The sequence below is a fragment of the Ovis aries genome, chromosome 17 (genome assembly GCF_016772045.2).
Source record: "Ovis aries strain OAR_USU_Benz2616 breed Rambouillet chromosome 17, ARS-UI_Ramb_v3.0, whole genome shotgun sequence".
NCBI lineage: Eukaryota > Metazoa > Chordata > Mammalia > Artiodactyla > Bovidae > Ovis > Ovis aries.
The window spans coordinates 24,785,369-24,812,633 of NC_056070.1; positions in this window are offsets into that span (position 1 = coordinate 24,785,369).

A 27,265-nucleotide genomic window follows, 5' to 3' on the forward strand; every position below is an offset into this window, starting at 1 on the left:
TGTAACCTTGATTAGCATGTTCGATTCTTCTCACTCCTTCAGGGAAAGTGGCACTGCTCTCTACCCATCTCTTCAAGCCAGGAAATGATATATCATCAGACTTCCTCTGCTTTTGCATTTTTCTTATCCCCCACATCCAATCCATCACCAGATTGTGTCAGGTCTGTTTCCTAAATATGATTCACTTTGGTCCATCTCTTTTCTGTTTCCACTGAAACACTTCGGTCCATGCCACCAGCATCTCTGGCTCAAATTGTTCTAATAGCCTCCAAGTAGTGTCTCTGCCTCCAGTCGTGTTTGCAAATCAAATCCATTTTCCACACTGTAGCCAAAATGTTCCTTTTAAAGTACAAAGCTGATCATGTCGCATCTCTGATAAACTATATTATTGGCTCCCCAATGTTCCCAGAATCAAACTCTACACGGCTTACTAGGCTTTTCATGGTATGAGCGGAGTCCTATTTACCTTCCCAGCTTCAACTCTTAGAGCTGTTCCTCCCAAATCCAATATAGCAAACTGAAGTCGTCTCCAGGTAATCTCACACCCTGTTGTTCTCTCTGAATGGCATGTTCTTCTGCCTTGTCTCTTTATCAAGTCCCCACTGCTCCTTTTAACTTTCAACTTGGATGTCATTGTTTCAGGAAAGTCTTCTCTAACTCTCTGGAATTTGTCCCAATATGTATTCTTAATAGAGCATTTATCATCCCATATTGAGATTACCGGTTTTACTAGCATATGTTTCTTTGTAAGCACTCTGGTGTCTCATATAGAAAGAAGTGGAAAGACTTACAGTGTATGGTCCTGTGCTTCTGTGTGTGTTTGGTCACTTCAGTCATGTCCAACTCTTTGTGACCCTATAGGCAGTAGCCCACCAGGCTCCTTTGTCCATGGGATTTTCCAGGCAAGAATACTGAAGTGTGTTGTCATTTCCACCTCCAGGGGAACTTCCTGACCAAAGTATTGAACCCAGATCTCCTGGTTCACAGGTGGATTCTTTACCAACTGAGCTACCAGGGAAGCCCCCTGCACAGTCCCTAATTCATACTAAATACTCTGCATTTCAATGTCATTAAATGGGGCATATAACCACTCATTTTCCAGTCTTCACTTCTCCCTTTCTTTTATTTCTGCTCTAAAATTTTAAGAAATCCTGCATTTCTTCTGGAGCTGTTTAATTTTGTGGCTTCTATACTAGCAGGCTAAACTTTTGGTGCCTTTTCTTGTTTAGAGTTGTATCTCCTGCAATTTGCATGTTGGCCCAATGAGACTGAAAGAGTGTTTATTGAGTAAATGAATTCCATCATCAGTGTGAGTTATGTATAACTTATTCATATTATCTGTGGCTTCCTACCAAATACATAAGCCTATCTGAAATTGTAAGACTTACATTTGCTGTTTAAATTTTCATTGTGGATATAAAGTGAATTCTTTAACTACTAATTATAAGTTACATCATTGTCTACAGAGATAGTGTACAACAGACAGTCTTTATGTTACTATGGGTAAAAAAAAAAAAAAGGAAATTTCATAATGTATAAATATGTTTGTAAGGATTTTGAGACTATAGAATAATATGATAGATGTTCCCCGCTCCCCAAAATTTGCTTACCAAGTTCTATATCCTCCATACTAAAAACTAAAACACACAAATATGAACTATATTTTGTGGATGACCATGTGGCTGGTTATTAAAGTGAATTATAATAATACTGTATCAAAATATCCTAAATTAAAAATGATGTTTACTTTTTAGAAGAGTATTATTTTAGTAAAGGTTACAATTTCAATGATTTATATCAGTTAAGCTAAACTAACAGGAACAATAATTCTTTACAGTGTTTGTTGAAAGAATGGTCCTTCAATCATCAAGTTAATTAGAGGCTATGAATTTGGTTTGGAGAAGGAAATGGCAGGCCATGCCAGTATTCTTGCCCGGAGAGTTTCATGGACAGAGGAGCCTGGTGGGCTGAAGTCCGTGGGGTCGCAAAGAATCATACATGACTAAGCAATCAACACTATGAATTTGGTTAATTCCTTGCTCTGTTTTCTCTGTTCAGTTCAGTTCAGTCACTCAGTCATGTACGACTCTTTGTGACCCCATGGACTGCAGCCCACCAGGCTTCCCTGTCCATCACCAACTCCCAGAGCCTACTCAATAGAGCTTAATAAAATAATAACTAACATCATATGAAAGCTTGCTATTGTACCAGAAAGTGACATGCAAATTAGCTTGAACTTATTAGCTCACAGTCTTCGAGATAATTCTATAAGATCATAACATGATCTTTGCTCTACATTTGAGGAAATTGATGCTCAGTGTTGTAAAGTCATTGTTTGAAGGCTAAACAACTTCTGCAGGCCAGAATATGAAGTCAGGTATTCTGCCCTTAACTGCAATGTTCTCTGCCTTTTGTTGGGTTAAACTGATCCTATTTATATGTCATGAACTGACCCTCCAAAGGCAAGTTTACCTACAAATGTCCATGTATTAAAACATTTATGAAATTCACAACTTTTTAAAAGCTTACCCAAAGGAAGGAAACAAGAGAGAAGAGAGAATCACAAAAAGGGAGGGAGAGACACAGCATCACAAAGAGAGTCAAAATATAATAGATAGGAAAAGGGGAAGAAAGGAGAAGAAAATAAACAATGGGTGAGAGAAAATAAAAAGTTGAGAATATATGAAATGAAAAAGTGCAGCTAATGATTTAAAAAGAGAGTAAAACTTGGATTTCTGCCCTTTCCTTTGCAATCTGGTCAGTATTGTGTAGCAAAGGCCACTTCTTCAACAAACATTGTAGGCACCGAATAGTTTCTAGATACTCTCCTAGATGATTGGGATATGAGAGTGAATTAATAGAGGAATGGAATTTTCTTTTCATTTTAATATTAGGAGAGAGCTATTAAACATAATAGGTGTGCATTATTTTAGATATGGAAAGGCATTCTGTTCTAGATATGGAAAGCATTCTGATCAGGTGACATTTGTGTAGAGGTCAGGACATTTGTGGGAGCAAACAAAGGTAATATAGGAGAAAAGCATTCTGGGCATCCTGTCAGGACCAGCTCTGATGATGCAATATCCCTGAGATTTGCCCATTAGATTCCCAATAAGCTTGTCCTGGTCTATGGTGTTCTGACCTTCTTTTTGCCTTCTCTACTTAGAAGCACAGAGAAGAGAAGAAATCAAACTCCTGACCTTCTTGTTAAATGAGGAGTCACTTTCATTATATTATTCTGTTATCAAAAAAAACTTCATTAGTTATAAAAGAAAATTAATCCTGTTTTAATTTTTTGTCAATATAGAAAACTTATTTCAAAACTTCCTATGAACCAGACATTGTACAAAACGTGCATATATCATTTAGTCTTTGCCATCAAGATTAGACATCTCTTTAATTTGTCCCACTCTTCTGTTTATCTTTGAGCCAAAACTACCACAGTGATATAAGTTTTGATAACTGGTAAAATTCCTTAATCCCCTTATCCTTCTTCAAGAAAGTCTTGGCTATTTTTGTTCCCTTGCGTGTCCTTATATTTTGCCATCACTTGCATTTTGTCATTACCTAACTAAAACCTGCCACATTGCTGTCTTATTAACCTCCAACTTTTCAATCCAGATTACCACAGTAAACTGGATGTCAAAGGAAACATTTTAGGAGGGAAGTGATTTTACAGTGTAGTGGCTATGATGTTAGTCTATAAGAACATACAGACAGAGATTCAGATCATGTTTCTGCCATTAACTCTCAGTGGTACCTCAAATCTATCATTGGCTACCATTTTCCAAAGGTAAAAAAAAATCAGATAATAATATGATGTCACATTCACAGTGATATGAAAAACAGAATTGACCATTTATTGATCTACATACACAAGTCCTCATGAAGTATATCATGACCTAGTCTGTCACTTTAGGGGAAAAAAAAATGAAAACACTCAACTTTAAATATAACAGGCTTGATTCTTATTCTTCTGTTTCTTATTGAAGTACATAGTAGTTGGGAAGAAATTACAGCTAAGAGATGTCCTAGACCACGTGAAAATGCAAAGAATAAGTGGGACACATTAGTTTTAACTCATTCAGTTCGGTTCAGTCATTCAGTCATGTCCAGGTCTTTGCAACCTTGTGGACTGCAGCACTCCAGGCCTCCCTGTCCATCACCAACTCCCAGAGCTTACTCCAACTCATGTCCATTGAATCAGTGATGCCATCCAATCATCTCAACGTTTGTAGTCCCCTTCTCCTCCCTCCTTCAATCTTTCACAGCATCAGGATCTTTTCAAATGAGTCAGTTCTTTGCAAAAGGTGGCCAAAGTATTGGAGCTTCAGTTTTAGCATCATTCCTTCCAATGAACACTCAGGACTGATCTCCTTTAGGATGGACTGGTTGGATCTCCTTGCAGTCCAAGGGACTCTCAAGAGTCTTCTCCAACACCACAGTTCAAAAGCATCAATTCTTTGGTGCTCACTTTTCTTTATAGTCCAAATCTCACATTCATACATGACTACTGGAAAAACCATAGCTTTGACTAGACAGACCTTTGTTGGCAAAGTAATTTCTCTACTTTTTAATATGCCGTCTAAGTTGGTCATAGCTTTTCTTCCAAGGAGCAGGCATCTGTTAATTTCATAGGTGCAATCACCATCTACAGTGATTTTAGCACCACCAAAAATAAAGTCTGTCACTGTTTCCATTGTTTCCCCATCTATTTGCCATAAAGTGATGGGACTAGATGCCATATCTTAGTTTTCTGATTAGATGTTAGTTTCTTACGATCTTAAGATCTTATCATCTTAGTTACTCATGATCTTAGTTTAACTCATTAGAGAGAGAAAAAGTAACTGAACATAGAGATATTAATGACTACTTTTAAAGACATAGGCATTCCTAACGAATTGGGTTTTAATACCAAAATATTATCATTACCACAGTGTCTAAATTTCCAGACTATTCGTGCTATTTTATTCATTTGTAGTAATGTCTAAAATTCCTTGCCATTCTGTATACCAAATTGATATCTAATGCATTTTTTGCAAGGATAGAAATAAGAGGAAATAAACTGTATTTTATCTTCACAAAGTTTACATAATTCACAGTAGTATATAAAATATGCCTCAGTTCTACTTAATTAAAGTTTATGGATAACCAATTTTATAATTGAACATCTTAAAGAAAAAAGATAAATTGTTATAAAATGTAGGCTTTACAATTTTACATATATTTAGTTATATATATAACCTGGAAATCAGGTTTTGCTTTTAGCTAATTTCTGTTTCTCCACATTACTGAGAACCAACAGACCACAGGAGTTAATGAAAGTGGCTCCATCATCCAGAAGCAAACAAATTCTTAATGAGTTATTTCAGATTAAAATAGTACAGATGCACAGCAAAGAGTTGAATGAGCGTTTAGGGCTATATCCGTAGCACGGATAAGGTCAGAATGGAACCTGCAAACAGCCAGGTTATTGAACTATACTGCAATATTTTCAATGTTTTCATTTGCTTTTCTTTTCTCCAGCAAAAAGAATATAAATTCTCCTGTAAGCCAAAATCAAGGACATGCTACTTGGAAATTATTTTATTCTGAAGTCCTATGATGATAAAGAGTGTTTCAAAGCTAAATATTCATAGTGCTTATTTATTGTTAAAACATAAACAGTAAATTTTTAAAAAATCAATTTAAGTAAGCTCAAAGAAAGTACTTGGCAATGTTTAACTTCACCTGATTCTTATGATCTTCCTGTAAAATAGCAATAGTTAGAGAAATTGTCTCACTCTGTTGTGTTCCAGGAAGCTAATTATTGCAAAGAAAACCTTCCCCATATGAATTAGATGAGACCCAGAGATGCTGCCTATGGGAAGTGCAGACACAGCCCTTGAAATTCATTATTTTCTCCTCACAAAGGATTAGCTCAATCTTTTATGGGGCTTATCACTGCAAATGCAATGCTTGTTAAGCAAACTTTAAACTTCTCTCTTCCCTCAGGCCCATGAACTTTGACCCACTCTCAGCCTGAGCCGATATACAACCCCTCATTAATAGCTCCTCTAAAAATTGACTGGCTTCAGTGTATGCCTGACGTGAAGAGCCGACTCATTGGAAAAGACCCTGATGCTGGGGAAGATTGAGGGCAGAAGGGGGTGACAGAGAATGAGATGTTTGCATAGCATCACTGGGACATGAATTTGAGTAAACTCTGGGAGATAGAGGAGGACAGAGGAGCCTGGCGTGCTGCAGTCCAGGGGGTCACAAAGAGTTGGACATGACTTAGCCACTGAACAACAGCAGCCAACCCTCTGTTCTCTCAACCTATTACTGCTCCTCCACCCATTCGTTCCTTCATCCCACTCCTCCACACCCTTCTCTTTCTTGCTTTTTTGCTGTCTTTGTTCTTATCTTGTTCACTATTCCCTATGAAAGAAAAGCTGCTTTGTACCTAACTTGAAGCATTTGCAGACTTCACAGATGCTGGGTTCTCCTGACTGCTCCAGTCTTCCTCCCCTACTCTCCTAGTCCTACTCTTTCTCTTGCAGAAGTTCTTTGACATCGTCTTTCCTTACCTGAATCATGAATGCTTTTTATTTGACATCAGTTCAGTTCAGTTGCTCAGTCGTGTCTGACTCTTCGCAACCCCATGAATCGCAGCACGCCAGGCCTCCCTGTCCACCACCAACTCCCGGAGTTTACTCAGATTCACGTCCATAGAGTCAGGGATGCCATCCAGCCATCTCATCCTCTGTCGTCCCCTTCTCCTCCTGCCCCCAATCCCTCCCAGCATCAGAGTCTTTTCCAATGAGTCAGCTCTTCGCATGAGGTGGCCAAAGTACTGGAGTTTCAGCTTTAGCATCATTCCTTCCAAAAGAACACCCAGGGCTGATCTCCTTCAGAAAGGACTGGTTGGATCTCCTTGCAGTCCAAGGGACTCTCAAGAGTCTTCTCCAACACCACAGTTCAAAAGCATCAATTCTTATTTGACATAGTTAAGAATAAATATGATCTATAAAAAAATTTGTTATTTCTGATATTGAAACAAATCAGTAAGAGATGGATAGATAGACAGACGATAGGTTAATAGGTAGATAGAAAGAATTACAGAACATGGTCATCTTTAACATTTATTGTCCAAACCAAAAAGCAAACATGAATTACTATAAGTACTTTCCATCACTTTTTGCTTTATCTATATCTTCTCTTACCCACTATCACCCAGAATCACCACCTTTGATCATAAGTGTAAAACTTTCATAAAGACAGAAGAATTAACTGTTAGGTAGTTAGAATAGGAAAAAGGAGACCAAAATAGCAAGGCTAAAAGACAAAGAAAGGAAAATGCCCACAAAAGTAGAACAAAGGAAGGTCCAAGGACCAGAGTGAGAACCTCAGGTTTAACAAATAACCCTCCTGGCTAGCCCAATTTACATAGAACAGGCTCAGTGGGAGGAGAAAAAACATATAAAAAGAGGAGCCAAATTTAAGCCAGGGGCTTCACTTCTTCTTCTCTTCTCTTTTTTTGGGTCGACTCGAACTTATGCCTCTCCTTGAGGAGGATGTATTTTCCTTTGCTTGACAAATAAAACAGAGCTGTAACACCCAGCTATAACACTGGTCCATCACTTTAAATTTTTGCTGCAATGAGATAGAACCAAGGAAATTACGCACACTCCAGCTCAGCTATTTAATGTTCTTATTTCATTTTGCTTCTCTTATGGCTCTACTTATTTCTCATTTTAAAACTTTTTACAAGAGTTAATATGTAAGAAATTTAGGCACATATTTGATAAATATTGTAGGTATTAATGAGAATTAACTGTTTTTTTCCTCCAATATTAAAACTCCCACAGCAGTCTCTCTAATCAGAGTATCTTAGAATGGTTTATAGAGTAACCTCTGTATTTTATCTTTTCACCAACCAAAAATGTCTTATACAGAAGCCTAGTATATAGATGATCGTGACTGAGGAAGAAAAGATTAGTATATCTATATTAATACTCCAAGTTTACACAGATAAGTATCAAGTTTTTCTGATTATTATATTCATATGTTTTCTTATTAGAAAGGGGAATTATTGTAGACATTGATCCTAGTAATTAGATATTTGTGAATTGTTTTTTTTTCTTTTTTCTTTTTTGCTCTTTTGCCTGAGTTGCTAGGAAAATCAGTTAGGCTAGAACTTTTCCTCAGCTGTGGTCCTTTACCCAATTGTTTGCTACTCTCTCTACTTTGGCTTTAATATCTTTAGTAAGATTCCTTAAATTTTTCCTTTTTCTTTGTTTCTAAAGTAGTGGAGTATATATTAATAAATGCACAAAAGGATATTTACTTAGGATTAATTTTCAAGAATCTTTCTTTAGTGCCTAGGGAGCAAAGTTTTTCTCAGTGTTGTTGAAGCAGACTTTATTTAGTGGGAATTCTTGATTTGCAACTTTCAACTTCTCAGTGATCATAAGTCAGAAAGATGGATAAGTCTTTTTCAAAGCCTCATTTGAAATTTTCTATCAAAATTGGTGAAATACTGAAGTGAAGACAAGCAGAATGTCTTTGTTATTAGAACATCTTATCTGGAATTCTGGTTCAACAGCTTATTCATTAAGTTACCTATAATGAAGCATTTAATCTCTCTCTTAAGCTTGATTCTTTAATCTGTGAAATAGGGCCATGAAATAATCACTATTTCAAAGATGTTTTGTAAATATAAAATGAAACATAAGAAAAAGGTCTATTTCAAACATGTGTCATAAAACACATAATTATTGTACTTTAAAGAATTTAAGGCAATAGAAGTTTCTCCAGCAATTTAACTGTTCCCTTAAACGATCTTTTAACTATGTTTTGTTTTCATAAAGCAACTTGTGTAAGTATTAGCATGCATATATTCCACTAGTATCTTTTCAGCTGAGGTAATGAGAGAGAGAGTGTGTGTGTGTATGTGTGTGAGTGCATGCGTGCATGCAGAGGGTCTTAGTGGGCAAAGATAAAACACTTCTCAAAGTCCACTCCCAGAATAAAAACACAAGCATTATTAACTCTGATTTTGTACTCCATTTCTTTGGTTCTCATACTTGGATTTATATTTCTTCAGTGGAATTTAAGCAGGATTATTTAAATGATGTCTAATCTGTCAAGGCTCTGAAGTGATTTCCTTCTTGAGGAATTTGGCTCCTATTATAGGTTGCTGTGTTTTATAGTGGGCATTTGAAAACCTACTACTGAGCTTCACACACTAATTTACACCCATTCCACGTTCTGTATGGTTTTAACTGACTTGCTTTAGAAGGATCCCAAGAGTTGCTAGGAAACCTCTCTGTTCTTCTCACTTTTCATATAGCATTACTGTTTTAGTTGATAAGGCTGTACCTGAGGGTACAGGGGGATTTAAGTAGAATCAAACAGTGACAGGAAGGCTAGGCATAGATAATCACTCCTTCAAAGTTTCTTGTTCTTCATATAGATAATAAAGTTTAATGTGCTTAGAGAAGAAACAGTATGTGTTTTTTTAATATAAAATATTTAGCAAATAAATACTCTAAAGTTTCAAGAATATATATACATGCATATATATGTATACATATGCTCTTGTTCTTTATATTTTAGCTTTTTCTCTTATCTCTTCAGTTTTGCAAGGTAAATGATATTCAAGATAAAGTATACTAAAACTTTTTTAAGTTTTTAGCCAAACTTCCTGTTGAAAATATCTGTCATTCTCCAACTTTGTGCATGAAACCTATTTTTATTCTTTGGTACAAAAACATTTTCTGTTATTTTCTAGGTTCCTGTTTTTTAAAAATAATTTCAAAAATAGCAGGATGAATAGCTTTAAGTCATCAAAGACCAGGTATAGCAGATCAGTCTGATGATGTTACTTATTGGAAGTTTAGATTATGTGCAATTTTTAAAATATATTTCAAGTAACTAACATTAACACTTACAAAAATATTTCAAATAAAATCATATAAAGAAATAGTGACAGAAGAGGTGATGGCTGCTCTGTCATTTCTGTTCTTCATTAGAATAGACAACAATTTTTTTCTCATATTTTTCATTTTGAGAAGAGTAATAATTTTTCATCTTGTTCAAGATATGAATGTGTATTATACTGGATAGAGAAACTAGTTCAATCACGACTATTTTTTAGGAAACATTTCATAATGACACCTTTTTCTTAAACTACTGTATTGGTTCTTTTCAATAGCTTCAGATGGCATTTTTAAAGGTTAACTGCAAAGAGCCTGTTGAATCTATTCCTGTTTCACGTGTTTTTATTTTTTCCCCATGGATGTTTCAAAGTTGTAATATTGTCAAAGCTGCTCATCTGTGATTATACTGTGGTGAGTTGTGTATGTTTCAACTCATTATCTCAAACAATAGTTACAATAGCAATCCTGAAGCGCATTGTATTGCAAGATTGTGGACTTTAAGAAAATGTTTATCTGCTTTTAAATATATTGCTACAGATACTGGCACTGTCTTTTTACTTAGGTAAATCTTTTCATTTAAAGGTAGATTTAATTTTGTAATGGTTTGGTCAATTCTCTGAGTTTCTTATGTCTAAGATCAACATTTCGAACATAATATTACATCCTGACAATGAAATGTGCAGGTAAGTTAATTGTTTAGAAGCTGGGATAAAATCAAAAGCAAAAATCCTATTCCTTTGGAATATTCCTAATGGAAAGCAAAATTTCTTTTTTCCCAAAGATCAAAAATGAACAGGTTAATAACTCAAGTGGTTATATAGCTTATTTTAGCTGGCTATTTTTAAGGAATAAACATAGAAAAAAATTATAATTATATTCGGTTATCTATGAAATTATTTCAGCTTAATAGGCTACTAACAAAATCAAAGTGTTTTGCAGATATTAATACACAGCCTATACATTCTTAAAAAAAAGTCCTAGCTATGAATCAAAACCAGTTTGGTTATCCATTAAGTGAAATGGCTAAGATAAAGATAAATACACTGTTACACCACTGATCTCTTTTCTAAAGACTTGGAAATTTAAAATTAGAATTTCTTATGTGAGCACATAAAACATCTTAAGTAATCTAGAATGAAGTAGGGAATTACCTTTTTGAAGATTTAAATAACTCTTAAAAGCATTTTGATTGTGAAGTTTAAAATTATATAAGTAATTTCTCTGCATTAGTAAAGAGGATAAGATGATTTAAAATCAGTTAAGACTGTCTGGTTGTGTGTACTGCTTAATCCAAACTACCTTGGTGGCCCTTGGCAAGTTACTCACCCTCTCTGTGCCTCACTGCTCTTTGTCTACAAAGTAAAGATAACAAGTATCTTTTAGAGTCATTCTGAAGATTAAGTAAATATTTTTTAAATACTTGGAATAGAGTCCAACACATAGGAAGTATATAATGGTTTATTAAACAAAATAAAGACTTAAATAAAGATATAGAGCATGTTCTTAGATAAAATGAATTGTTGTAATCCAAATAAAAGAGGATTATATCTGGGGTAAGAATGTTGGTGGTACAAATGAAAATAAACAGTTAGATGAGAAAGACATTAGGAAACCTTTGGCCTCAAAGAATGAATACTATGTTTATAGTTGGCATAATTCTAAGGATGGTGGGAACATCCACAGATACAAATTGTTAGACATAAAATTGACTGGAGGATGACCATCCTTTCCTCTGATTCATGTGTGCTACACTTGAGGTAACTTTGAAAATGAGAAAAGATATCCTGCAAACAATCGAAGGTACAGCTCTGACGCAGGATACAGCATGCTTGGGGCTGGTGCATGGGGATGACCCAGAGAGATGTTATGGGGAGGGAGGTAGGAGGGGGGGTTCATGTTTGGGAACGCATGTAAGAATTAAAGATTTTAAAATTTAAAAATAAAAAACTAAAAAAAAAAAAAAAGAGCTCAGAACAAAGATGTTTGTGATGCAGACATGAAGCTGGGATTCATCTTTGTGTATGGCCATCACTGCAGCTACCAGCATAGAAAGGAATCACCTCAGGGAGAAATAAGGAAAAAGAGGCCCTAGAACCAACCACAGAAAAATCACAATATATAATGTTGCATACAGCAGGATAATCATTCATGAAAAATAAGAGATTACCAGACAAGTATGAAACACCTGGACAGTTTGTGATTTAGAAGCAAATGGAGAGAGAGCTTCAAGAAGCAGCTCAACAACATCCAATAGGTCTGAAATAATTATGACATGGAAATTAAAGTGTCCATTAAATTTAGTGAAGTGAAGGTCATTGGAAGCATAAGGATAAGTCATTATTCTTTTTAAGTAGTAGGAATTGAAGCCTGTATTAAATTTGGTGATAGAGGGAATGAGTATACTCACCGAGATTGTGAGCCTTGAACATCTGTTTGAAGAGTCGAAATATTATAGCTCTTGTTGATGTGATATCCTGGGGGAAGATATAGATCAAAATAATCAATATCTGAAATCTGATTTAAAAACAAATTTGATATGTTTATTATCCTTAACTGATCAATTTTGTAGACTAGATGATAGGGAGTACATTGTCTACTTCCTTTCATGAAAATTAGTCAGTTTACTTCACTATATACAAGATTAATTCCTTGCTCTACACAGTATTTTTTCATCTTTATTCATCTTGTTTAACAACATTAAATCATTGCTTAATCTATCAACATCAGTAAGACCTATTTCTCCTCCTAGCATGGCCTATAGACTATGTGTTAATCACATTAAAAGTGAAGTCGCTCAGTCATGTCTGACTCTTTGTGACCCCATGGACCATAGCCTACCACGCTTCTCCATCCATGGGATTTTCCAGGTTGCCATTTCCTTCTCCAGAGTAATCACATTAAGTTTAATGTAAAAAAGATCATAAGAGTAATTAGCTCATGCTTTGAAGAAATGATGTTGAGTACTTTTATCATACTTCAGATTTTGCAAATTTATCCTTATTAGTTAAAATATGTGCTCTGCTGTACTTTGTCACTCAGTCATGCCTGGCTTTTTGCGACTCCATGCACTGCATCCCATCAGCCTCCTCTGTCCATGGGGATTCTCCAGGCAAGAATACTGGAGTGGGTTGCCATTTCCCTCCAGGGGATCTTCCCAACCCAGAAATCAAACCTAGGTCTCCCAATTGCATTTGGATTCTTAACCATCTGAGCCACCAGGGAAAGCCAAGAATACTAGAATGGATAGCCTATCCCTTCTCCAGGGGAATCTTCCAAACCCAGGAATCAACCAAGGTCTCCTGCATTGAAGTTGGATTCTTTACCAGCTGAGCTACCAGGGAAGCCCTAGTTAAATTTACTACTGCCCCAAAAAAGGTGGTTTTTAACTTTTTCCAAATACTTAGAATTTGTATTCTATTGTATAAGTGAGCCTATAATTCTATGATGATAGATATTGTAGGTTCTATAAACTACAAGCATTATGAAAATATTTAAGAAATTTCTCTTTTAATAAAATACAGCCCAAATAATACTCTTTTTGCCACATACTTAAATCAGAGTGTGGTAATAACAGCAGACAGGCAGGTAATTTTACCAGACATCTATTTTTCTTTACAGTAAATTTATTAATACCTAAAAATATTTTACTTTTGCAGAATTTCATAATTCTACTTGAAATCCATGATTATCTTATAGAAATACCTTCTTCTCCATTCTTCACAGTTGTGTGATGCCATGTTTCTCCCCAACATCAAAGCTAATTACCTGGAATACAATCCATACATCAAGATGTCACTCAATTTCCTACTCACTCTAAATACAGATCTTCCGTGACTTCTGATGATGTACTTCCCAATAAACCCATTGTGAGTTGAAAATATCAACTCAAAAAATGCACTTAAAACATCTTAGCTTTTCCTGCATTAAATGTCCTCACTTACATTGCTTACACTTAAATTAGCCTACAGTTTGTCAAAATCATCTAACACAAAGCCTATTTTATAATACACAGAGTTGAATATCTCATAAAAGTTATCAAATTCTACTCTGAAAGTGAAAAATGGAATGGCTGGGGATTTCCTTGGTGGTCCAGTGATTAAGACTCCACACTTCCAGTGCAGAAGACATGGTTTGATTCCTGGTCATGGAACTAAAATCCCATATGCTGAATGACAGATCTGCCTCTCACCCCTCCCCCCACCCAAAAAAAAAAAAAAAAAGAATGTCTGTAAGTATATAGGTTGTTTACCCTCCTGATGGTAATCATGAAGCTGACTGGGAGCTGTGTTCACCAACACTGCCCAGCATCACAAGTGAAAATTATACCACATACTGCTAGCCTGGGAAATGATCTAAATTCAAAATTTGAAGTATAGTTTCTACTGACTATATATTGCTTTGGTACTCTGATAAAATCTGAAAATCATAAGTCAAACCATGCTTAAGTCAGAAACTGTCTGTAAAGGAAATATCTTTGCTCTATTTCTTCAATACTGTTTTAGGGGAGAAAATGCTTTTTCCTCTCTGCATGTAACTCAAAAACAGAAAGTTCATACAGGTTCATGGTTGTAGTCTTTTTCATCCTGGAGGTCAATAAAAGCAAAGTATAAGGTATCTCCTTTTCTGGGAGTCAAGGCAAAAGCATCACATATTTCTCAACTTTGGTTTTTCCTTTAGCTTGGCTTCCCTGGTGGCTCAGATGATGAAGAATCCACCTGTAAGATGGGAGACCTGGGTTCAATTCTTGTATCAGAAAGGTCCCCTGGAGGAGGGCATGGCAACCCACTCCAGTATTCTTGCCTGGAGAATCCCCATGGACAGAGGAGCCTGGCAGGCTACAGTCCATGGGGTCACAAAGAGTCGGACACAACTGCGCAAATGAGCACAGCACTTAAACTATTTTATAAAGGAATAGGGACTTACTGTGATGATTGTGTCACATACTCAGCTATCTGCATAACCTTGGAGAGTTACTTATATCTTGAAGCCTAAAATATCTCAACAAGGAAATAGGAGTATTAATGGTGCTAACCCAACACTATTAGTGTTTTGTAGGGGACTAAATGAATAACTATATGTAAAGTATCTAGGTAAATGTATTTAATATAAAGTTTTTAGTACATTTTATGGTTTAGTGCTTTTACTATTCTTGCTGCTTCTATTGTTAGAAAAATTGTTCAGGCTCCATTTTTCAGCACAAAAAAGTGATTCTGGAGAACCAGTTGGAAATTGCTGTATTGTAGACAGTAAAAGAAAAGGTCTTCATTATTCCTGCTGCAAAGACTATTACATCATTGACAACTACTACTATTTTAATAATAAGTATGATAATAGTAATAATTACTATTATAGCTCATATTCTTAAGGTACAAATATCGATGTTAGTAAATGACAGAGCCAGGATATTAATTCCAAATATTTTACTGCAAAAATGCAATTTTTACTTGCTAAAATATATTGCAATAAGAATGTGATAGGATACAAAAAGTTGAATCAAAATATTTTAGAAGGTACATTTTGTAGGACTTTAGATCTGCATATAACAGAGCAATGAGATAAATGAAGGTGCAGAGTCTAGTCTTTCAAAAACCAGTCACCTTTTAAATCGAACAGTTTTTGTGCATACAAACTTATCTTTATTTCTTATTGTTTTTTTTATCCTGTACTTTTTTAATTCAGGCAATACATTCTGCTGGTTATGCCAAAATTCCTTGACTGGCTCCTAGGCTCTCTATTCTTCAGTATAATTACCACCAAATCCCTGACTCTTGGCTCTATATTTCATCTTTGAAAAGGCACTTGGAATTTGGAAGGTCTTAAGATTTTTCTTGTTCTTGGTTTCCTGACAGTAAGTAGCTTTATTTTGAGCAATTCTGTTATCTCTTTACATTTTAAGCTAACTTCAATAATATATCAAATTTTACTAATAATCTTGCTTCTTTTTTTGCTGAAGCAATAGAAGCAATCAGGTCATATCTGTGTCTTATCTTATTAGCACCAAATAGACTGTGATAACCAAACTTTCCTCTGAAAGCTGTACTTTATGAATTGTCCCATTCCAGTTCATGCCATTCTCTGATTCTTGCATTGTCTCCCACCTCCTCTTATCTATTTAAGGATGGTATCCCTGCAGATATCTCTCACCTGCATCATCCTTTCAACTCTCAAATTGATAATTATAATCAGTATATAAATCAGATTTTATTTTCTGGGGCTCCAAAATCACTGCAGATGGTGACTGCAGCCATTAAATCAAAAGACATTTGCTCCTTGGGAGAAAAGCTATGACTAACTTAGACAGCATATTAAAAAGCAGAGACATCACTTTTCTGTGAAAGGTCTGTATAGTCAAAGTTGTGGTTTTTCCAGTAGTCATGTGTGCATGTGAGAGTTGGACTGTAAAGAATGCTGACCACTGAAGAATTGCTGCTTTTGTGCTGTGGTGTTGGAGAAGACTATTGAGAGTCCCTTGGACTGCAAGGAGATCCAACTAGTCCATCCTAAAGGAAATCAGTCCTGAATATTCATTGGAAGGACTGATGCTGAAGCTGAAACCCCAATACTTTGGCCACCTGATGCAAAGAACTGACTCATTGGAAAAGCCCTGATGCTGGGAAAGATTGAAGGCAGGAGGAGAAGGGGACAACAGAGGATGAGATGATTGTATGGCATCATTGATTCAATGGACAAGAGTTTGAGTAACCTCTGAGAGTTGGTGATGGACAGGGAAGCCTGGCATGCTGTAGGCCATGGAGTCACAAAGAGTCAGACCTGACTGAGTGACTGAACTGATATAGATCTGATTTAAAGATAATCATTCCTAAATATACCAATTAAAAATATACTAAGAACTAAAATATGACTCTTGTTTTTAAAAATACATACAAAAAAACATTTCTTTGATCTTTCAGCTTCTGCCTCCATTATCTATAGAAGACAGAATAATCATCTCCCACAAATGTCCATGCCCTAATCCTGGGAACCTGTAGATATGTTTTCTTATTTGGAAAAAGGGAATATTACAGAGGTGATTAGATTAAGTAGTTTAAGACAGGAAGATAAGCCTACATTATCTGGGTGGTCCCAACGTAATCCATGTATGTGTGTACTCAGTCATGTCTGACCATCTGTGACCCCATAGACGTAACCCACCAAGCTTCTCTGCCCACAGGATTCTCCAGGCAAGAATATTGGGGTGGGTTGCCTTTTCCTACTCCAGGGCATCTTTCCTTCCCAAGGATAGAACTCTCTTACATCTCCTGCATTGGCAGGCAGATTCTTCTACCACAGGACCACCACCCATGTAATCAGTGGAGTCCTTAAAAGATGGATGAGGGAAGGAGAAGGGGCAGAGGAAAAGACGCAAATGTGGAAACAGAGGCACTCAAGATGGCAAGAGGGACTCTAAGAGAACTGCAGGCAGCCGGTAGACACTGGAAATGGTGGGAAAACATCTTCTCCCCTACAGCCTCCTCCTGTCAACAGCTTGGTTTTTATCCCTTCATTTTTGAAACCCGCTTTGGACTTTTGAACTCCAGAACTGTAACAACCCCCTGAATTTGTGGTAATTTATTCCAGCGGCCATAAGAAACAAATTCAACCTCCATTCTCCCTGAACTCACTCCTGTCAGGGTTTCCTCTTCACAATCAGAGAGAAAATACTCCTTGCCAGGGATTCAACATCTCTGTGATCAGCCTTTCAGCCTTCCTTGACATCAAGGTTTCCAGATATTTCTAATGTGGTGTGATTGTCAGTTCATATTCATTGAAACTCTGTTTATTCTGTGTAATATCTTGTAACTGTATTTCTAAAATGTGTTCTTTGAGAAAAGATCAGGGTGTTATTTCTGCCAGACACTGGCCTTGAGCCTGATGATATAACAACCCCCCACCATGAGAACTTATTAACATAAATTCTTAACTTTTCAGGACATAAGGAATTTAGGGTGAACACTGGTGTGTGGTAAGACTTATCAACAGAGGCTCTCTTATTATCCATGCTTTTACTCAAAACAAGGGTGAGATAAGAAAGTCTTCATCTGAGGGTCACTGATCCCTGAGTTCAGCTACTGGGGTCCTGACACTATGGGGCACTATGGGGTCTCTGGTTCCATTTTCCTCTTAATCTGTATTTTGCCTCTTCTACTTGTGCTCTTCAAGAGAGGCTCCAGGCCACCAGGGATCTGAAGGATATTTTGAAGGAAAACACTAGCTCCAGTGTTAGGTTAAGTTTGTGGAATGCAGCTATTTTGTCATTTCTGGCATCTGGTTGTTTCCCTAACATTACCATTGCTCTGTTTTGCCTTCAACACAGCTTTGTTTAAAGTATTATGTCCATCACTTAGAAGGATCTTCCCTGGGAGGATTTTCTCTGTACATCTAGTGTGCCATCTCCTGCAAACAGAAAACTCCTACTTTTTAAACATGTGTACTCTTGGCTGGAGAGAATCATCTGCTTAGAGTTTCTTCCTATTGCATTTGTTGATCCTCATCCATTTCCTCTGTGAGCTTCTCTTTTGTCTTTCCTATTATTTGAAGTTGGAATAAACTAGAACTCAATACCAAGGCATCTATTTTTCTCTGAATACATCCACTCTTTTTCTCTTATGTAGCATTGAATATTCCTATGAATATTATATTGATAACCCTGAAGTCTCTAGTCCAGAGATTGTCACTAAGTTCTTAATTCTAATATACCTATTCAACAAATATACTTGGATAACAGATAGAAATCTCAAAATTAGTATGTCCAAAATAAAATCACAATTCCCCTCCCAAAACGATCTGCACCAATGCTCAAAGTTTACCTTCTCAAGAGTTTTGCCTCTATCCTCTCTTTTGCCTAGGGAAATACATATTATTGAGTCTTCTCTTTCCCTCTTGTTACCCATAACATTTATTAACATTTGGCCACTCTTCAGCACCTTACACAGCCCCCTCTTCCCCAGTTCAATGACTGTTTTCATTCACCTTGGTTTAATGTAATATCTTTTTCCCTGGGCCAACACTGTTGCCCAGAGCTTGACTGCATAACTATCCCATAAGCAAGTTAACATAAATGTTCAACTTGAGATTTTTTAATTTAAGACTTAAATGTTATCATGGCATTCCTCCACATGCCCCAATTTTTCCAATAGCTTTTATCACAGAGTAGAACCCAGGTATTCACAAGTCCTGGACGATACTTAACTAAACCCATCTTCAATCACTACTCTCTCCTCACTCAGCTCTAGCCACACTTACTTTTTAGTTTTCCTTCAAACATGACATGTTCTTACCCTCTGAGAGATTTTTCTTTTTCCTGGACTTTCTCTCTAGGATGCTCACCTCCTTTATTGGCCATATCTCATCTACTTACCATCTTCCTGTGCTTCCTCAAGGGTCCCTTCTCCAGAGAAGTTTTCCTGGTGGAATTATTTAAAATGGTATCCCTTGCCATCTGCTTCTAACCCACATCCTAGTCCATCATAGAGTTTATCTGTGCATGAAATTGTATTGCTTATTTTCAGTTAGAATTTTAGCTCCATGAGGACACAGTTTGTCTTACTTGTCACTCAGTCCCTAGAAGGTAGAACCATACCTACCATTATGAGATTGCTCAACAATTATTTGAATGAATAAATTAATCAGTAAATAAATAGATTACCAATGAAATGATTCTGGTTCATTACTAGAGATGAGAAAGAATGTTTTATGACCAGAAGTAGCTTGTCTCATTAATTGGAATCTGACAGAAGCTTAAGTATATTTTACATAATGGGCATCAAAACATTTAACAAAAATAATTTAGACCTGCCTCAAGTAGGGTCCCAATTTGTTAGGCAATCTGTAGGGAAAATAAATAAAATGATAACATTTATGGTCTCTCTAGGAAAGTGGTTTTCTCTCCTTAAGTTCTGGTGAAACTGTAATGGGACTAATTCCCATGAAGTCTCTTAATGTATTGAGATAATTACTTAGGATATCAAAATTGAATCCTCTAAGTGATTTTTTCAACATTGAATGAAGCAAGAAAAGCCTTTGTGAACAACATCTTATGGTGGAGAGCTGCCCAGTGAGGGTGTGTGGGTGAGTTGAGATGGACTATGCAGCATCGAAGATTCCCTTTTTAACTCAGCAGCATCATCCACCCTCAATATGTCGCTTCATTCTCCTTTATGTCTCTATGTGTGCTTTACTTATCCAAAAAACCTTGGACAGTTCTTCTCTTAATCAGTTTCTCATCCTTCCTCTCAATCTTTTTCTCAATTCCTTTCTCTCTCAGTCTCTTTCTTTCTTTCCTTTCCATTCCTCCTTTCTATAATGTTATTTAGGTGCTGTTTCACTACCTGTCCCATTCCATATTCTACTGTACTTCAGTGATTTTAATGACTGAGGCAGTCTCTTATATGAATTTCAAATTTAGAGACCAGAGCAGCTGTCATGCTACAACAATATTAGAAAGTTCCTCCAAAGAAGTAAATGCAACATTCTTCCAGGGGGGTTTGTAAAGGAAAGTCCATGTTAGAGCTTTGGCTCAGGGTAGAAAAAGGAGACTTCTATGATAAACCAAGAAATGAGGCGATGAAACAGAACATATGTGGATGAGGGAAGGAATCCCTAATCCAATTAGAGATTAAGTAAGGACATTTTGAACATAACTTCTGAATCAAGAATAAAAACCTGCTTAAATTTAAAACTACAAAATTTGTGACAGGTTATCAGCACATTCTGCTACATTAAAGCACATTTTGGTACTAAAAGAATGGAATTTGCAAGAGAGGAAAAGGATTATGTTTAACTGCAAGGAATTAGAGTAATTTAGAGCAGCAAATATTGATAGATATTTAGGTGGACAAAAATTTTATAGCAGGTAGCATTCTACAAAGAAGGAAGGCATCTTCTATTGACCATTATTCATCAAATATCATTGTCAACAATATGAATAGTAAAATAAGGTAGCTTTAAGACACAATTTGAGTTTGGGCTTTTTTTCCCTCCTTATCATGCTGGCATGCTACTTTCTTTCAGGGGGTTGGGCTGAATCCATCATGGGGATGGAAGCCAGTCTTCAAGGGTACATCAACTCCATGACTTCCAGAGAGAATCTCATAATTAGCCCAATGCCACTATATCCTGAACCTATTCAATAGCATGGTATAATGAAAATTGCAGTGTAAGTCAGAAGATATGTGTTGGGCCCGTAACTGTGTAACACTGTCTCACATTGTAGTGTTAGATAAGCCACAGCTGAAAGGGTTAACACATTTGTACATTCAGCCTATTTACAAAAGTTTCAACAGTAATTTCATATAAGTGAAATTGTTTTAGTATATCTAAAATATTATTTAAACACAAAGTGCTCTGCTGACAGTACTCCTAAACAACCACCATGCCATTAAGAGAAGTCTGATACATTGTTCAAACTCTTTGTATCCAAACAAATATCAGTTCTTCCTTCCCATAAAAATCAGTATTATATATATGCTTTCTGCTATTAAATAATAAGAAATATTTAACTGAAGTTACTGACCAAAAAATTTATTCTTTTTAAAATTCTCTCTAGTAACACATTGCTGGCTGTTTAATTAGCAGTTTTTAAATATACTTTTAATAGCAAGGGAAAAAATCTTGAATGGAGTTTGTCACACCCACTGTCTGTCTCATTATATGAAAGAACATGCTCTTTGCTTAAGCGTGAGAAACACACACTCACTTCTTAAATGTAATGAAAACTAAGAGAGATTTGTTCATTTGGAAACCCAGTATCAAGTGAAGAGACCTGCCCACGGGGTGATGGACCATAAAGCCTTTCCCATATCCAGCACTCCCTGGCCTTCCTCTTGACCAGTGGTGGAAGGGGCAGGGGTCTCCTAACTCAGATGCCTGTGTGCTTTCTAGGTTGCTTCAGTCATGTCCCACTCTTTGCGACCCCATTGACTGTAGCGTGCCAGGCTCCCCCGTCCATGGAAATCTTCAAGCAAGAATACTGGAGTGGGTTGCCATTTCCTCCTCCAGGGGGCATGCATTGGCAGGCCAGTTCTTTAACACTAGCACAGCTTGGAAAGCCCACCTCACAGATATATCTAGAGGAAAAGAAAGGTTTAAACAAGGTTTCAGAGCCCCATCAGATTACCCTTTCTGTTAGGTGTATGATGAAGATTTCTATAAGACATAAAGCAAGATAATCTTTCAGTCATTTCCTACTTATTTTCAGTCATTTCCTACAGTGGGCCTTAGGAAGCACCACTATGAACAGAGCTAGTGGAGGTGATAGAATTCCAGATAAGCTATTTCAAATCCTAAAAGATGATGCTGTGAAAGTGCTGCAATCAATATGCCAGCAAATTTAGAAAACTCAGCAGTGGCCACAGGACTGGAAAAGATCAATTTTCATTCCAATCTCATAGAAAGGCAATGCCGAAGAATGCTCAAACTACCGCACAATTGCACTCATCTCATATGCTGGTAAAGTAATGCTCAAAATTCTCCAAGCCAGGCTTCAACAGTACATGAACCATGAACTTCCAGATGTTCCAGCTGGTTTTAGAAAAGGCAGAGGAACCAGAGATCAAATTGGCAACATCTGTTGGATCACTGAAAAAGCAAGAGAGTTCCAGAAATACATCTGCTTCTGGTTTATTGACTATGCCAAAGCCTTTGACTGTGTGGATCACAACAAACTGTGGGAAATTCTTCAAGAGATGGGAATACCAGACCACCTAACCTGCCTCTTGAGAAATCTGTATGCAGGTCAGGAAGCAACAGTTAGAACTGGACATGGGTAAACAGACTGGTTCTAAATTCGAAAAGGAGTATGTTAAGGCTGCATATTGTCACCCTGCTTATTTAACTTATATGCAGAGTACATCATGAGAAACACTGGGCTGGAGGAAACACAAGCTAGAATCAAGATTGCCAGAAGAAATATCAATAACCTCAGATATGCAGATGACATCACCCTTATGGCAGAAAGTGAAGAACTAAAGAGCCTCTTGATGAAAGTGAAAGGGGAGAGTGAAAATGATCTTATTCAGAAAAATAAGATCATGGCATCTGGTCCCATCACTTCATGGGAAATAGATGGAGAAACAGTGAAAACAATGACAGACTTTATTTTCTTTGGGCTCCAAAATCACTGCAGATGGGGACTGCAGCCTTGAAATTAAAAAAAATGCTTGCTGCTTGGAAGGAAAGTTATGACCAACCAACAAAGGTCTGTCCAGTCAAAGCGATGGTTTTTCCAGTGGTCATGTATTGATGTGAGAGTTGGACCATAAAGAAAACTGAGTGCCGAAGAATTGATGCTTTTGAACTTGGTGTTGGAGAAGACTCTTGAGAGTCCCTTGGACTGGAAGGAGATCCAACCAGTCCATCTGAAAGTAAATCAGTCCTGAATATTCGTTGGAAGGACTGATGCTGAAGCTGAAACTCCAGTACTTTGGCTACCTGATGCGAAGAACTGAGTCATTGGAAAAGACCCTGATGATGTGAAAGATTGAAGGAGGGAGGAGAAGGGGACTACAGAGGATGAGAGGGTTAGATGGCATCACTGACTCAATGGACATGAGTTTGAGTAAGCTCCAGGAGTTACTGATGAACCAGGAGGCTTGGTGTGCTGCAGTTCATGGGGTTGCAAAGAGTCATACCTGACTGAGTAACTGAACTGAACTGATCAAATTTAAAGTCTACATTGGGAAAAAAATTAACTATATAGGAAAAACATGAAAAAGGAGCTGAAAGAAGAGGTGATTTATTTAAAATAGAGGTAGCAGAGTGTTGTATACAATGAAGGAAAAATATGAAAAACTAAAGACTCTGGATAATAATTATTTCAGTGGGAATTTATATACAGATGAAAATCATAAGCAATGAGCAAACATGACTTAACTGAAAACAAGAGTTATGGAATGAGGGTACAGATGATAAGCTGACAGCAGTTACAAATAGTCAAAAATCTTGAGGAAAGAAAAACTAGTCACAAGAATATAATTCAGGAATAATCTTAGTAGAACTTAGATAATTATGTCAATTGACTAGGACTTTGGGGTGCTTTTTTGTGCCTTTGGGGGAGAAAAATGGCTAGGGAATATACTTGGAAAAACAAGTAAACAAACCAATAAACAAATGAAATGAGACTCTGGATTCAGGGCAAACCTATCTTCAAAACCTAACTGCTACTTACTGTTTGTTTATTTGATTTTAAGTAGTGAAATGGCTGCTTAAATCTCCAGTAAAATTACTGCTTAGCTTTTGGCATAACTCTCATGGTTATTTTCATTGTTAAATCCAAAACTAACACAAAATATCAAAATCCGACGGTGTTCCTAAACTCAGGGACTATTAAAACTAAATCACACGTGACCTGTTGTCTCTCCTAAAATGCATTCTTTAAGTTTTATTAATTTTGGATTCTTTAATTCCTATTCAGTGCCTAGATCACAGAAAATATTTGCCAATGAATTTTTTATTAATGAAAAAACTTAGAAGTATTTTTATGCATACTGGGTACAATCTTGGTGCAAAACATCAATGATATTTTAGTATTTAACTTTTTAATTTTATAATGGCAAAAAAAGGTATTCATGCTCCATATTTTCAAAGATAGTTTCAGAATTGTTGAAATACCTTCATTTTTGTTGATGCAAAGGGTAACAACAATGCATTGTTTAAAAATCTAGGTATTGAAAGAGAAGATTAACAAGTGTGTTTTATTTGAAGATGGTAACTTTTTCTTAGTTGATAAATTTTTGCTGATTTTCTTTAAAGTTTCTAAGCAGCATACTCTTTAGCAAAGATAATTTCAATAATGTCACACACAGTAATAATTGCCCTGCATCTCGTAATAATTGTTCTATTTTTTTTACCTGTAGATATCATAAAACTTTATCTTTACCCTAGCAATGATCTCTTTTCACGCCTTGACATGTCTAACAAGGCTGATCATTCTTTATCTTTCAGGCAACTATGAGAAACATACATATATATATATATGTATATATATATACATATACATATATATGCATAGACACACACACACATACATATACACACAGCAAGAGACAGAGAGATTTAAAAGGAATTAAAAATTCAAAGTTTATTTTTTTGTTGATTTTCTGTTGTCAGTAAAATTGACACATGTTAAAAGAGATGACTTGGAGTCCCACACTAAGATACACACATCTGAAGTGCTGCCAGAATTATTTCGAACAACTGCTTTTGGCATTGAGCTAAATTTAATGTTTTTCTTTAAACCTCTATCTGTACCACTTTAAGTGACAATATTCCCCTGGAGTAGCATCTAACTTGTATTAAAATCTGCCTTTGAAAATGCATAAGTATAGCCCAAAATGCCAATTCATTTTAAAATGCATTCACATTCCAAGAGTGGTATCTAATAATTACTTTTGTCATACCATAAGTGATGGTGTATTTTTATAGAATTCTTTGTTGTTTGAAAAATAATCACAGCAAAAGCAAAAATGAAGTCTTTTAAATGATAAAATTGTCCCTTTTTATTAAATAAATAAACATTTGTCTATTCTCTAGAACAGGGGTCTGCAAATTATGACCCATGGTTCAAAGCTGGCCTGTGGACTCTACTTTTATTGTACCTTTGATTAACTAGGAATAGTTTTCATATATTTAAGAGTTGTAAAATAAAGTCAAAGAAGAATGTGTGACAGGATTATATATGGCCTCCAAAACCTAAAATATTTACACTGTCACCCTGTAGAGTAAAAAAATGTAGACTCTTATTCCAGAGTAATTCTCTAAGTCGTACTTCTACTTAGAGTATGTTTTAACAAAATATTTCAAAAGAACAGAAAGGAAATTTTCTGCCTTTTTCCTGTGACATTTCAGTGATTCTATGTAACTATAATAGATGCAATTTCTTCCCATTAACACATTGATCTGTCAAATTACCATGATTTATAAAATTAGAGGCTTTTAACTTAATATTTTTATAGCTATTTCTCTCACTTTGGACCTAATTTTCTAGGTACACTTTGTTTTAAGTGTGCAAAGTGAATGTTGACTCTATGTCTGGGCTGGTACTACTGTATACACTTTAAAAGACTGAATTTAAGCCGTAATTCTTCCATGGGGACTCTAAATAGACACACCAGTCTTCTGATAGATCTGGGGAAATGCTGAATTTTTATTTATGTCTTCAGGTGACAAGCTATGATGGATGGCCTGACAAGGTCTCATAGTATAGCTTTGCTCTGCCTGGGAAATGATCATGGCGTGGGCCTGCCAGTTTAGTTATCAACAGCTAACAGCCTTAAGGAAGCAGTTTAAAAATAATTTGTTTGCACTTCTAACAAGTAGATTCTATTGTGTATTTTATTCAACTAAGCATAATTTTTCACAAGTTGTTAAAGCTCTTTTGTCACCAAGAAAGATCTCTTTTCCTGGTATAAATAATCCTAATAAGTATCTTGAAAATTGTATTACTCCATCTTTTAAAAATCAAAGCAAACATTTCACTAAATATTGCTAAAGTAATTAGCATGGCACTATTTTTTGTTATTCTGCCATCAAATCCATCTTAAGTAATGTTTTCGTTTTTCCCTTTATCACAGAAATTGCTCATTTAAAGATGAATTATTTCTCCCTCTTATCACAAGGTGAAGGCTGTCATCCTGCACTGTTGTCAGGGAATGCATATTTCCAAGAGGAAGGTATCTAATTTTAGCCGTCATAGCTAAAAACGATGTTACTGTTAGTTGTCAGGGAAGTGATCATTAAAGAGTCTATTTTCTCTTTGATGCAAGCAATTCAGATCAACTTTTCAAGGCACTTAAAATTGCCATAAATATTCTTCCAATTTTCACCTCATTCTTGTTGTTCTCTTATCAATGTTATTTGTCATGAATGTAATACAAACAATAAAATCATTTTTCATGTTTACTTTTTCAAGATATATTATTACTTAAGTCAATTACTCTTTAAACCCATGTGTAACAACTTATTATCTATATTGATAAATCTAAAACTGAAATATTATTTTCCATTTTTGTGCTATTAAAACTCTATGTATTTTAGCAAGACTTTCCTAACACAAAATCATCTAGACTTCAATGTACTTAAGTCTTACTGAAGGTAAACTTCTGCTTAATTTCTGTTAGGGATATAAAGAGAAAAAACATTTGGGAATAATTTGATGCTTCCCATAATGATATTTCAGCATCCTATATATCAGTTTAATATGGTAATCAAATGATTGTAGCTTTTAATTTTGTCCTTAGGAATCTCAGTTATTGGGTTAAATTTGTAAATCATATCTACACTGCTCACAAAATATGAATTTATAATAAAATTTTATGTGAACACCCTATATAAAGCAAGAAGAAAGC